General features: G+C 37.2%; 1 long non-coding RNA gene across 3 annotated transcripts; it reads right to left on the bottom strand.

The window, feature by feature from the left end:
* Window positions 1–670: 670 nt before the first annotated feature.
* Window positions 671–14,336, bottom strand: LOC148573053 (uncharacterized). 3 transcript variants are annotated; one of them, XR_015905448.1, is made up of 6 exons: window positions 13,640–14,336; window positions 13,407–13,536; window positions 9,226–10,177; window positions 8,816–9,145; window positions 5,946–6,669; window positions 671–777 (listed from the first exon to the last, which is right to left on the bottom strand). It is a non-coding gene; the product is annotated as an uncharacterized LOC148573053 (long non-coding RNA). The 3 variants fall into 3 exon arrangements; XR_015905450.1 differs by lacking the exon at window positions 671–777 and having other exon boundaries at window positions 6,206–6,669; window positions 8,816–8,966; window positions 9,032–9,145; XR_015905449.1 differs by lacking the exon at window positions 671–777 and having other exon boundaries at window positions 6,206–6,669; window positions 8,816–8,949; window positions 9,032–9,145.
* Between the last annotated feature and the right edge of the window lie 501 nt (window positions 14,337–14,837).

The following is a 14,837-nucleotide window of genomic DNA, read 5'->3' as shown; positions in this document are numbered from 1 at the left end:
CATAACTATTTTTTTTGTTAGGGGAAAACATGACTTAATAAGCATAAAGTCTAATTTAAACAACTATAGATAAGTAAAATAAGTAACAAAAAAATGAATATAAAATTTAATGTTTTTTGTTATTTGGTATAAAAATAAATATAATAAAATAAATTATTGTTCTTAAACCAATCGATTGAATTGGAAGTCAAGTTCAATCGATTGGGTAACATAACCAATCAATTGAATAGCGAGACCTCAAGTTGCTAATACACACTTCAATTGATTGGTAGCACACTTCAATCGATTGAATTTGGCATATCCATATTGTTTTCATGAATTCAATCGATTGGGTATCACAACCAATCGATTGAATTAAAAACAATCGATTGTTTTGTGATAACAAGCTATAGTCCAATCGATTGGGTTATAGAAAGTTATAATTCAATCGATTGGTTTGATAGTCTAATCGATTGGTTTTCAACGAAACACGATTTTGTGATTCCTCACAAATGTGACGGATCAAATTTAATCTTTTAATCGATTGGAATGGCCAAAAAATTTATTAGGATCAATGAAAAATCAAATTCGTTATTGTTTTTGTTCTTGATTGTTAATAAACATGATAGATTTATGATAAAATAATTATTTATAAAATAAAAAAATATTTTTATAATTAAATAAAATATATGGGATTAATTTGTAATTAAATTTAAAAAGGACTATTTAACAGTTCTTAAAAAACATATTTTATTATGGGACTATTTAATGGTCCAAACGTTCTGGGACATGTAAATCCTGCGAAAAATCGGTAAAATATTAGCTAATAAATCAAATTTTTATTAGAAAAGCTAAAAATGCAAAACTAATATCAAAATAGGATAGAGCTCGTCGAAACGAGAATTTTGATACCAACTTAAAAAATTTGGCCCAAAATCGGACCGGAAGGATCGAACTGGTTGAACCGGGATCCAAACCGGGCCTGTGGGTTCAACCGGACCCATAACATAAATGAAGCAGCAACTTCATCTTCTCCATTTCACAAAGCAACGAAACACACACAGCAAGGGGGAGGAGATGAAACCTAACCCTCACCTTTCCTTCTCACCACCATAACTCCTCCGTCCGGGCTCCGATCGCCGCACCGTTCGCGGCCACGCGCTCAGCGCGTCGAGCTCTACCTTTTTATTCGAATAATTTTTTTGGTAATTCCCCTATTCGGTTCAGAATCCCTACCCCTCTTTCTTTAGTAAACTTGAAACTTATGGTGAATCTTGTCCAATTTCCATATTATAGGTTCAAGTTAGCTTCCGGAACTTGTGGGCTCAAGCTATTGAGCATATGGGTATGGTAAGGACACCCTAACCCTAGCTCAATCTTGTTTTTAGTATTAGAAAACTGAATTGGAATATATATATATATGTGTGTGTGTGTGTGTGTTAGGTGTAGTTTAAGAGGGTGTTTATGCTTTGGACTTGAATTTGGATTACTTGGAGCTTTGTTGGTGACAAGGCTTGCTTTGGGGCTGTTTGTTTGAGCTTGGAGGGGGCTGTGATTTTGTGTTGAGAGGCTGTCTTGGGTGAATTAAGTGATCGGCCAAGGTATGATTTAAGTTTCGCACGTTTAATATTTATGGTGTTGCGAAAATTTAGGCTAGAAGAACCATAGGATATGTTGAATTTGTTAATGGCATTTAATGAGTAGCTTTGTGTTGTTGTTGGTATAAATGTGGATGAACATTAAATGGGATTATGATGTTATTAATTCCATGTTGTTGGACTTTCTTATAATGGGTTGTGTTGATATTGTTATTGATGAGTTATGATTGGTAATTGTTAATGACAAATTATTATGTTAAGTTGAAGGGTTAATGTGTATGAAGGGTTGATTTTGCTAATGGAATTTAAATTGGTATATTGATGGGAGGTTGATAAATATATGGTGTTAGTTGGTGTATGTGAAATGTTGATATGAACAATGAAGTGTTGTTGAAGTATGAGGTAAAAGTGAGTAATTATCAATGATTGAGGTTGGTTAAGTTGATTAAAGTTATTATTGGTAATGGTTGTTGATGAATTGAGTGAATATGGCATTACAATGTAGGTTTATATGGTAATAAAGTTAAGTTGGTGAAAATGAGGTTTTATTGAAAGTGGTTAAAAACCAAATTTTGATGAACTTTGGACATCCATAATTTACTTCTCACTCTCTTAATTGATTTATGGTTTGTTGCAAGTAAAAGATGGATTTAAGAACTCTTTATTGATATCAATTTTGTGAGAAATGGAATTTCATAGAGAAAGTTATGGATGTTGCAAGTTTGAGGTATAAAACTGTGTTGCAGGATGGAAAAATCTGGTTGCAGAATGCTTCTGGGCATTCTGCCCATTTTTTTTCAAAACACGTCTACCCACGCGTGCGCGTGGCTTGCGCGTACGCGTGGTGTGGAATTTTGGCAACGCATACGCGAGAAGCGTGCGTACGCGTGTGTGCATATTCACACGTACGCATGACTCACGCGTACGTGTGACTTGATATACACCCACGCGTGCGCGTGGCTTGCGCGTATGCGTGGATGCTGCCTGCTGCAAAAATCGGTTTTGGCTATTTTTAAACCAATTTTTCACTTCTAAACCTTCATTTTCTTCCCTTTAAGGCTTTAAGTATGGTTCTAGGTCCAGTAGGCAAAAGAAGCTAGGAAAACAAGATAACTTGAGGGTGAAGGAAGTTGTAAACGGTGACTTTTATGAAAGAAATGAGAATGTTAATGAGATCTAAAGTTAAGGCTTGCCATTTGATGATGTATTGATGATAATTGTTTTGGCTTATGAATAAAGACATCTGAGATACTAGTATCCCTGGGTAAGAACCGTGGCTCGCCACCACGTGTTCCAGGTTAAATCTCGACACTCTGTTGGCCCTACGTCGTAAGGGTGACCGGGCACGTATAAATTCCCGAGTATGGATAGTCCCCATTGAGTGATTATATGATGATGAATGTGAACTCTATGTATAGACTCTTGGGGATGCACGACGGGGGACAGTCTAAGATTTTCAGACTTGTCGGGTTGGCTGGATAGCCGACAGATGGGCCCCATCAGCCATAGGACAGGCATGCATCATATGCATTTGTTTGTTTTGATTGTTATGCATTTTATGGGTATGCCTAATTGATATATATCACCTGTTATCTGTCATACTTGCTATTTGTACTATCTGCTCATTACTTGTGCGTGAACTTGTCTGATTGCTTGTCTCTGTTGCATTATGAATATTGGAGGAAAAAGGAGAAAATGGAGAGGTGGTTTGGTGTTAGTTTAGGATTGAAATTGAGTAAGTTAGATATATTTAGAATACCTACCCTTGTTGATAGCTTCTGTTTAGTACTAAGCTGGATAATTATGTAACAGAGTTCTAGGATTGCCTAAGGCATTCTCAGGACCTTATTTATTATACGCGTGGCACTTTTACCATGCTGAGAACCTCCGGTTCTCATTCCATATTGTATTGTTTTTTTTCAGATGTAGGTCGAGAGGCTCCTCGCTAGGTGTCTGGATTCTGGGAAGCGAAGTAGTCCCTGGGTGTATTTTGGTTTCTGTTTGTATATATGTATATATGTATTTAGCTTACTCTCCAAGTAACTTATGTATGCTGCTCCTCTTAGAGGTTGACGGAGAGATAGGAGTTTACCATGGTATTTTGGTGTATTTTGGGAATACTTATGTATGTTTATATATATATATATATATATATATATATATATATATATCCTCTGGCCAGCCTTAGCTTCGCAGGTTGAGTCAGGGGCTAGTTATGCTGTTTCCTTGGCTTTCCTTCTTTCCTTTGCTTATCTTCATCATGTTCCTATTAGGTTTCTTAGCATGTAAGTAATCCTTTCCGTTGAGCGTTGCGCTTTTCATTTTGCAAATTTTTGTTTACCCTTTTGTTTCAAGGCTCCTATTATATTATCCTCTTCTCTATTATGTATTTATTTTGTTGTCTTAGAGGTCTGTAATACCACACTACCTCTGTTCTACGACTTAAGCATAAAAATCTGTATAGTAGGGTATTACATTATGGTATCAGAGCAGTTCGTTCCTATAGAGCCTGAGGACGGACTGATAGTGCTTTTGTGCATTCTCTGTGTATGTGTTTATGTGCTGTTAGGATATCTAACTGATATAAGTGGCATAAATGTTCATGAGCGTGCATTTGGGACTTAAAACACTGAACTTGAGATATTGAGACTGGTCAACTTGATATCACTTGTTTGGTGTGTATAGGGACCAAATGTCTACTCGCGGACGCGGGCGAGGTAGAGGCCGAATAGGCAATGCCATGCCTGAGGCATCAGGAAACACTCCTAATCCTATAGACTTCATGGCTGCATTGGGCAATATGGCAGCAGCTATGCAAGCGACAGCTGAAGCCCTGGGAAACCAAATTAATAATGGAAATAATGGCAACAATGATGAGAATGGTCCAATGTCACTGCATTCCTTCTTGAAGGTTCACCCTCCAACTTTCAGGGGGACCTCGAATCCGACCAATGCTAATAACTGGATACAGGCCATTGAGCGAGCTTTACAGGCTCAGCAGGTTCTGGATGAACAGTGGGTTGAGTTTGGAACCTACCAGTTGCATGGTGAAGCTTAGCACTGGTGGCAGGGCATGAGGCGCATTCTACAACCTGATGGGATTGTGATCTCTTGGGAATTATTCTGAGATGAATTCTATAAAAAATATTTCCCCACTTCAGTTAGAAACGCCAGAGAACTTGAACTACTTCAGCTTAAACATGGACAGATGACTATCACTGAGTACACCAGTAAATTTGAGGAATTGTGCCGCTTCTCACGTATCTGTCAGGGAGCTCCTGAGGACTTTACTGAGTGAAAATGCATAAAGTATGAAGGAGGCCTTAGGAGTGATATTCAGAGCTTCATGGCACCTATACAGATTCGGGTATTTTCTGAGTTGGTAAATAGGAGAAGGGTGGCGGAGGATTGTGTTAGAAGGGCTGCAGCAGAAAAAGGGGGTCTGAGGATGCCATTCCAGAGGACCACGGGGAGAAACTTTGCACCCAGAGGTAGACAGTTCAAGTATGGTGGCTTTGTCCCTCAAAACAATCAGGGGCAAGGCAACTCTAGGAGGCCTAATACCAGTGCTAATCAGGGAAGGAGACAGGGTAAGCAACCACAGCAGGATATGAGTTGCCACAGATGTGGAAAGTATCATTCAGGACCATGTAGGTTTGGGACTGGAGTCTGTTACTCCTGTAGGCAGCCGGAACACTTGGCTAGTAGTTTCCCAGAAAAGAAGAGGTATGAGACAGGCAGGGTGCAGCAACCAGGAAGGGTATACACTACTTCTTCAGTAGGCACTGAGGGATCAGAGGCATTGATCAGAGGTAACTGTGAAATGGCGGGTAAAACTTTGAATGCTTTGTTTGATTCTGGGGTTTCACATACTTTTATTGCATTTGAAAAGGCTAATGAGTTAGGATTGAAAATAGTAGTGATGGGGTATGATTTAAAGGTATACAATGCTACCCGCGAGGCTATGGTGACTAGATTAGGGTGCCCCCAAGTTTCTTTTCGAGTACAAGGGCGTGACTTCGTGCATAACTTAATTTTTTTTGCCGATGACTGGTCTCGATCTCATTCTGGAATTGGATTGGTTATCCAAGAATCGCGTTCTACTAGATTGCTCGGCGAAAACAGTGTATTTCATGCCTGAAGGCACTGAAGGGCCGGTTGTAGTGAATAATTACTACTTGAGTTCCATGACGGTGAATTGTTCTGGGGCCAAATGTCAAGGGATATTGTTGTTAGCTGCGGGTGTTTCGGGTGATGATCAGAACTTGGAATAAATCCCGATTGTGTGTGAGTTTCCGGAGGTATTCCCTAATGATATTGATGAATTTTCACCAAAACGGGAAGTTGAGTTTGTCATTGATTTAGTACCTGGGGCCGGACCAATCTTGAGTGCTCCTTACAGGATGTCGCCTTTAGAGATGGCCGAATTGAAATCTCAACTGGAAGATCTGTTGGGTAAGAATTTTATCTGACCAATTGAATGAAATTGAATGAAATCTTTCAAAATAGTCTATTACTCACAGCTTGTACAATAATTAACAGATTGTTCGAAAAAAACAATTGCGTCTCGCAATCTGAACTGAAATAAGTAATGATGAACATCACATTTGTTAAAGCATCAATAGAAGTGGAGGAAACAGTTGCTTTAGTCATTGATGAACTTGACCATGACATAGACCAAATAACCAACGAGAAATTTATTGCTGTGTTTGAAAATCGCTTAACAAAATTTCAAGTCATGCTCCTTTTTCATATTATTACTATGAAGAAGACATAGTAAGTACATGGACAAACAAAAAGTATATACAATTATTGACGAATGAATTCCCAATTTTTTTTCTTAATGAAAAATATGAGGGACAAAAAATCTTCTAAAATTTGAAAATAACAAATATTTTGTTTATTAAACAAATTCATCGAATAAGTTCGTCTCATATTATTCTAAAAACAAACATATTAGTATTGAAATTAATTTGGGTTGGTCGAATAGTTAGCTTACTCATCTGCTTAAATAAGTATTGTGAGTTCGAGTCCCGCCCTATGTATACAGCAACTTATTGCCTAATGACAAATCCTTAAATAGAGCTCGAATCTGCAACGAATCAATCCTTAATTTGGTGAGTTAAGAATACTGTGGAAAATTGGAAAAAAATACTAATATTGACTGATACATTATTTTATACAAATAACGAGAATAAATTAGTTAGTCATTTTAAGATTATCAGAATTTTTTATTAGAGAGGACAATATCAAGTGTCAACTTATTACCCTCTTTGATTGTGTATAACTGCATGAAAGGCATGGGAAGACCAGGCATGGTGTTGGAAAAAAAGGAAGCAAAACAATAGTAGATAAATCAATATGGGAAAGGTTGATGGCCACAATGTAACACCCTCACTATCAGAATGTCACACTTTTGGCTACGTTACTCTGATAGCAAGAAGTATTATGACGACTTCATATACTTAATAATAAAATAGGAGCATTTGACCCGAAATCGTATCACTGTTCTTTTTGAAAACCGGAAAAAATATACTTTTTAAATGAAACAAAACAAGCATATACATGTACAAAACTTCTTACTCAAGTAACCTATACATATTATATATATACAAATTATACAACTCCTATCCATCTTACATAATATAATATTGATGGCGAGGGGGTAAGTAAATAGAAACTAAATAGCATTATCGACTAAGCAAAATGCAATACAACCCTTCGTGGGCTTTTTCATCCGTCTCCTAAAAGATAAAGTTATAGGGGTGAGAACCTAACCACACGGTCTCACCACAAAGTTTTAGAATTGTCATAATAAGATATTAAAAGAGAAATCTATTTTTAAGTTAAGTGATTATTGTTCGTCCTTTGAATCTTTTAAAAACCGACAACTAGTAATCCAAAAACCATTTTTGAAAATTAATATTTAAATATCCAAAAATCCAAAACCTTTCTTTTCTTTTAAGAAAATCTCAATCAGAAACCAACCATGCAATCAATCAACACAATCATTAATTCAGCATCAAAGCTTATTCTCAAAAATAGCACACCAGAACAAACACAGTCAAAATAGACAAGGAAAGCACAGGTTTAGATAGCAGTTACAGCAAATAGTTCAGGTAGCAGTTAATAATAGTTTAACAATTAGGCAAAGCAAAACAAATTCAAACCCAAGCAAAGAATACAAATACATATGATGCATGCATGTCCTATGCTAAACCCTTGGATTGTCCCCTGATGCGCATCCCCATGAGTCTATGCATAGATTTTTCTCATATATATATCAAATCTCTCAATGGGGGTACCATTCCCGAGAATTTATAAGTGGCCGGTCACCCTTACGTCATGGGGTCAACAGAGTATCGAGTCTCAACTTGGAGCAAGTGGTGGCAAGCCACTACGTCTACCCAGGAAAATTCGTGTCTCAGATAATTCAAATTCATAAGCCATATGAATAACTCATTCAACATTCATCAATATCTAAGTCATTCTCAATATCATCATCATTCGTCAATCCATACCTTATTTCCGAATTCATTAAAAAATCATATTTCAAAGTCAATCCTCATCATCCATCTTTCCATTATGTTCATCAACAATCCCAATTCAAAACATAATTCTTTCTTTTCTAAATAAATCAATCTTAAAACATATAATGTTTAAAACCAAATCTTTTTAAATAATTACTTCAAACAAAACTTCCAATTTTATAAAATTTCGGCAGCATCTCCTCTAAAACTCGGACTCTGCCACCCTTTTTGGGTCCCATCTAAACATTCCTCAAACCCTTTCTCAACCATTTCCAAATCTCAATCATTTTCCAAAATTCAACTAGTTCTAGTATCAAATTATTTTCAAATTGAACCATTTCCAATAATATTTTTTTTCCAAAATTAAACCAGCTCAAATATTAAATCATTTATAAAATTAAACTAATTCAAAATTAAATCGCTTCCAAAATTAATTCATTTTCATATCTTAAATCATTTCCAAAACCGATTCATTTATATTATCAAATTAACTTCAAACCCAAGAAAAATCACTTTTCATAATAATTAACTAAAAAACTTTTCAAACTAATTTCTTTTCAATAATCACACACCACTCAAGCAATTAGTCATTCAGTCCAGCAAACAACCACATTCATAAGACAATCATAATCACAGACATATGTTTCTCACATTAATATCTATTTATAACAACTCTATAAGATAAAATAAATTTTAAGAAAACCCTACCTCAGCAAGCGAACCCACAACCAAACGCATCAGAGAATCCCTTTTCTCCTCGGCCTGAAATCGAACGGCATCGAGTCTGACTATTTCCCGCAGCCGTAACATCCCCAAAAGTGCCACTCACAACAACACTCAATCTTGATATATTAACGTTCTGTAAAATTCAATAATCTATAACAAAACAGCAACTGAAAGAGTTCGAAACAAGGAATGACTTACTGGGCTCACGAATAATTGAGAAAACGGAGGAAAGGCAGCTCCAGTGACGACGTAGCAGCTTGAGGACGCATGCAACAGCCATTGAACTCAGCACGCAACACTCGAAGCTCGACCCTACGTTACCAACATCTTAGAATCTTTAATAACTTATAACAGATTATCGATTTTTAAAGATCTCAGAACGAAACGCTTACCGAGTCAGAGGATCCAACGGCGGTCTCCAGCGGCAGAGGCAAGGCACGGTGACAACCTCCGACAGCGGCGGCGGAGACAATTTCATGGACAGCAACGCAGTTCGGCGATGGGTTAGGCGCGCATCTCCTCCCTCCGTGGCTGAGCTCTCTCGCGGTTCTGTTTTCCCCCTTGCGTGTCCTTCTTTCGTGATGGAATAGAGGCGGCGACAGCGTGGAGCACGGCGCGGTGGTGGTGACAGAATCAGCCACTCCTCTCTCGTGCATCTCCCTTCCGCGACAGCGTAATTGGCGGCAACAAGGACGAACAGTGAGGCAAGCTTGACGGCGGCACATGGCGCAGAGGCAGTGCGGGCTGGACGCGGTCTGGCGGCGACACTGTGTGGCAGCGCAGACAGCTCCCCCCTTTCCCGGCACTCTCTCTCTCTCTCTCTCTCTCGGATTCTCCCTCTTCTTTCGCAACCTCCACTCTCTTTTCTTTCTTTTCTTTTTTCTATTCTTTGCTTTGTGAGTGTGGGTGAGTTTTGTGTGTGTGTTCACCGTGAGTGTGGGGTGTGGTGAGTGTAGTGTTAGGGTTTGGAGTGGTGTGAGGTAGATTAGAAAATTTAAATAAAAATAGGGATAATAATGTAATTTTATAAAATAAATAAAAATAGAATTATAGTGCGTGTGTGCTTTACCATATTGTGGGATCAGGTAAGGACAAATCGGACGATCCGAAATCTCTATGACAAATCGGACGGTCCACATTGTGGGCATAGATCGGAGGGTTCGAGTTGTCCCTCCCCCGCCATGTGTCGCGTCGACGTTGCTCCCCACAACGGTGCCCCCCTAACCCCAGCTTCCCTTTACTGCATGTATTCCCACCATCCGAGCTGAGCTTCCTCTTTATCCCACCAGCAACCATTCTCCCATCCTCTTCTTCATCCAGATCTTCTTCGTCTTCCCAAAATGACTGAAATAAAATTATAATATCAAAAAAATAAAAATCTAAAGATGTTGATCGATCTGAACTTCATATTATAAGATATATCAGCCATCCTGATTATGTAAATTTTTTTATTAATTTTTTTAGATTTTAAAAAAATATAATTAATATTGTCAAAAATTTAATTATAGTTGTTGTTATTAGTAGCTCAAGTTAAGAACATATTAGTGATATTATTATTTTTATTGTTATTATTTTTATTTTTATTATTATTATTATTTGAGAGTTATAATAGTTGTTGTTGCTATTACTAACTCAACGTTTCAATGAGAATGTTATTACTATTATTATTATGATGATTATTATTTTTATATATTGTTATTATTAATTCAGAATTATAATTGTTGTTGTTAATTTAGTTATATTATAATTGTTCTTATTAGGTCAATTTAGGAAACATATCTCAATGATATTATTATTATTATTATTATTATTATTATTATTAATAATTTAGAATTATAATTATTATTATTAAAAATTTAATTATAAGTTGTTAGTAGTTTAAATTTAGGGTCAGTGACGTTGTTATTGTTATTATTATTATAAGTTGTTAGTAGTTTAAATTTAGGGTCAGTGACGGTAATATTATTATTATTGTAACATCCTCATTATCAAAAGTCACGCTTCCGGCTGCGCCACTCTGATAGTAAGAAGTATTACGACTACTTTACATACTAAGTACTAAAATAGGAGCCTGTGACTCGCCACTGTATCGCTGATTTCTTATCAAACCGGAAATAAACACTTTATCTTAAGAAAAATGCAAGCAGGCATAGATTCATATACAAGACTCCTTACATATTATCTCATAATATAATATACATATAGAACATACAATTCCTATCCCTCTTACAAATTTGTAATAACAAAGACGAGGGAAGAAAATAATCTAATTAACACAGCAGCATATAAACCAAACTCAGTATAACTCTTAATGCCTCTTCATCTGGTTCCTGAAAAAGTAAAGCTGTAGGGGGGTGAGAACTAGGGGTGGCAAACGGGCCTAAACCCGCCGGGCCGGCCCGCGTAACCCGCCAAAAAAGGCGGGCCGGGCTGGAAAATTGGGACCGCCAAATAGCAAAAGCCCGCTTAACCCGCACCGCTTAAACCGCTGGTTTTGGCGGGCTTTGGCGGGGCGGGGCGGGCTTCCCCGCCGGGCTTAGTCTTTTTTTAGCAAGGGGTATTTTTATAATTTTTTTTACCAAAACCCAACATCCCCAACCCAACTTACAAGAGAATGAAGATGAAAATTGGGTGTTTTAGATTATGTTTGTTTTGTTTTAGAGACAATATTGCTAATTATGTTTTGGATTATGTTTATTTTGTTTTGGAAACAATATTTATAATTACAAAGACTTTAATGTTTGTGAATACAAAAATTATAATTTGTTTATACTTTTAGAAATTATAATAGTTAAAAGTAAAAAATAAAAGAGATTTTTTTATATCTTTATATATATTATTTAATAGTTAAAAGTAAAAAAAAAAAATAAAGAGGATATTTGGCGGGCTTAGCCCGCCGGCCCGCCAGCCCGCCGTTAGGCGGGGCGGGCTAGAATTATGGGACCGCCTCACTAGGCGGGGCGGGGCGGGCCAACCCGCCAAATGGCGGGCTTCTGGCGGGGCGGGGCGGGGCGGGGCGGGCTTCCCCGCTTGCCACCCCTAGTGAGAACTTAACCACACGGTCTCACCTCAGAGTTTCAAAGTTGTCATATGAAGATATCTAATAAGAAATCTGTTTTCAAGCTCAGTGATTATCATTGCCTTATGAATCTTTTAAAAATCAATAGGTAATCGTTTAAAACCTTTTTAAAGAAACAATGTTTAATCTTTCAGAAATCCAAAACCTTTCTTTTCTTATAAGAAAACCTCATTCAGAAACCAACCACGCAATCAAACAACACAATCATTAATTCAGCACTAAAGTTCATTCTCAAATATAGCACGTCAGGACAAACACAAGCAAGACAGACAAGGAAAGCACAAGAAGGTAGCAGTTACAGCAAATAGTTCAAGTAGCATTTAAGAATAATTTAACAATTAGGCAAACCAAAACAAGTTCAAACCCAAGCAAAGCAAATAAATGCATATGATGCATGCCTGTCCTATGGCTGATGAGGCTCATCTGTCGGTTATCCAGCCAACCCGACAAGTCTGAATTGTCCTTAGACTGTCCCCCGACGTGCATCCCCAAGAGTCTATGCATAGCTTTTTCTTAAATAATCAATATTGCTCAATGGGGGTAACATTCCCGGGAATTTATATAGTGCCCGGTCACACTTACGTCGTAGGGTCAACAGAGTATCGAGTTTTCAACGTGGTACACGTGGTGGCAAGCCACGGCACTTAATCCAGGGAACCTCGTATCTCAGATAATTCAATTTCATAAGCCACACGAATAAATCAGAGTTCATAACTCAACATTCTCAATCAATATCTTAACATTCTCAACATTCTCAACTTCACAGTCATTCATCAGTCCAAATCTCATTTCCAAATTCATTCAAGAACCATATTTCAAAGAAAATTATCATCATCCTCCTTTCCATTTCATCCATTAACAATCCCAAATCAAAACATAATTCTTTCTCTGATAAATAAATAAATCTTTAAACATATAATGTTTAAAAACAAACCTTTTTAATTAATTACTCTAAATAAAACTTTCAGTTTTATAAAATTTCGGCAGCATCTCCTCTAAAACTCGGACACTGCCACTCTTTTCGGGTCCCATCCAAACATTTCTCAAACCTATTCTCAACCATTTCCAAATCTCATTCATTTCCAAAATTCAACCAACTCCAATATCAAATTATTTTCAAAGCGAGTCAATGCCAATAATAAATCTCTTTTTAAAATCAAACAAGCTCAAATACTAAATCATCTATAAAGTCAGATTAACTCAAAATTAAACCGTTTTCAAAATTAACTCAGTTTCATATTCCAAATCATTTCTAAAGCCGGTTCGTTTACATTGTCAAAAATAGCTTCAAAACCAAGAAGACCATTTTTCATAATAATTAACTAAATAACCTTTCAAACTAATTTCTTTTCAGCAATCACAAACCACACAAGCAATCAGTCCAGCAAACAACCACATTTATAAAACAATCATAATCACAGACATATAATTCTCACATTAATATCTATTTATAACAACTCTGTAAGATAAAATGAATTTTAAGAAAACCCCTACCTCAATTCAAGGCTCAACTACGTGACAAAATTCCGTTTCTATTCTTATTTCGCAGCAGTGGCATCAAAATCGACTATCCCCGCAACAGCTACAACTTCTAAACACATCATCCCAGAATTGTAGCTCAATCCTAAAACATTAATGTCGCATGAAACTCAATAATGTATAACAAAACAATGACAAAGAGGGGGTAACAATGACAAAGAGGGGTTTTTGGAGCAAAAGCAACTTACTACATAACAAGGAACCAAAATCAGTGCAGTCGCAGTCGCAGCTCCGGCGGCCCTCATCGGCAAGAGCAGAACCAACGTGAACTCGGAACCACTTAGGACAGATCTGGCACAAGGGATTCCCACCGAATCAGAACCAATTGGCAGGAGCAGCTTACGGCGGCGCCGGCGGCATCTGCGGCGGAAATGGAGGCAACAACAACGGCATCTCAGTGACGGTGGCGCGGGCGTGGCTTGACGGCGATAACCAGGTTGAGACGGAGCGGCAACGGCGAAGGCTTCTCCTTCCTCGTGCATCTTCCCACTGTTCACGGACCTCCATCAACGGCGACGATGAAGATGCTTCCAGCGGCGGCGTGCAGTTCTGACGGCGGTAGAGGCGCAAGTGGCGACGACGGGCTTCATCACCGACAGCGGCAGCGACTGGCGCAAGGATGGAGGCGCTACGACGGCGACGTGAACGCGAACCGCAGTGGCGGCGGCTTCTTCCTCTTCTCCCTCTACGCTTCTCTCTCTCTTCACTTCCTTTCCTTTTCTTCCTTTATCAGTTCCCCACTTCTCGAGCTTCCCCATGTCTTCCTTATTTCCCTTTCTTTCCTTATTTCCCCTTCCTTCCCCCTGTTTTCCTTATTTTCCATTTCTTTCTTTATTTCCCTTTCTTCCGTAGGTTAGATTAAGAGATAAGAAAATGAATGACGGTGGGGTTAAGTTAGGGGGCTTAGGGTTTGATTTAATTAAAGTTAGGATTTGGATTTAATTTGGGAATATTTGGCTTTAGTAATTTTAATCAAATTTAGATATGTATTAACTTAAAACTTAATTTAATCTAATTCTTAAAATTATTTTAAAAAAAATATTATTTAATTATCAATTTACTAATTAATTCTCAATCAAGTATTCTAATTTAAAATATGAGATAATGTAACTAATTTTCTTTATTTATAAAATTAAGGTATTGAATTTCAAACTATCATTTATTTAAATTAAATCATATAAAATTCTTATTATTTCATAACTACCAATTTTATAATTTAAATATAGAAAATAATTCAATAACTAAAATTAGACAAAATTCTAATTTAAATAGTCAATTCTCATTATTTCTCGAATTTCTAGAGCTTTAATCATGAATAGAAAAAATATCCATAAATATAGAGATTGGATAAAAATCTTAATTTAGTTCAAATCCAATGAATTGCCT

This window comes from Arachis ipaensis, chromosome B2, assembly GCF_059453495.1.
Source record: "Arachis ipaensis isolate K30076 ecotype BB chromosome B2, ASM5945349v1, whole genome shotgun sequence".
Classification (NCBI taxonomy): Eukaryota; Viridiplantae; Streptophyta; class Magnoliopsida; order Fabales; family Fabaceae; genus Arachis; species Arachis ipaensis.
The sequence above is the reverse complement of the archived record's forward strand: the minus strand, read 5'-3'. Positions and strand labels throughout refer to the sequence as shown.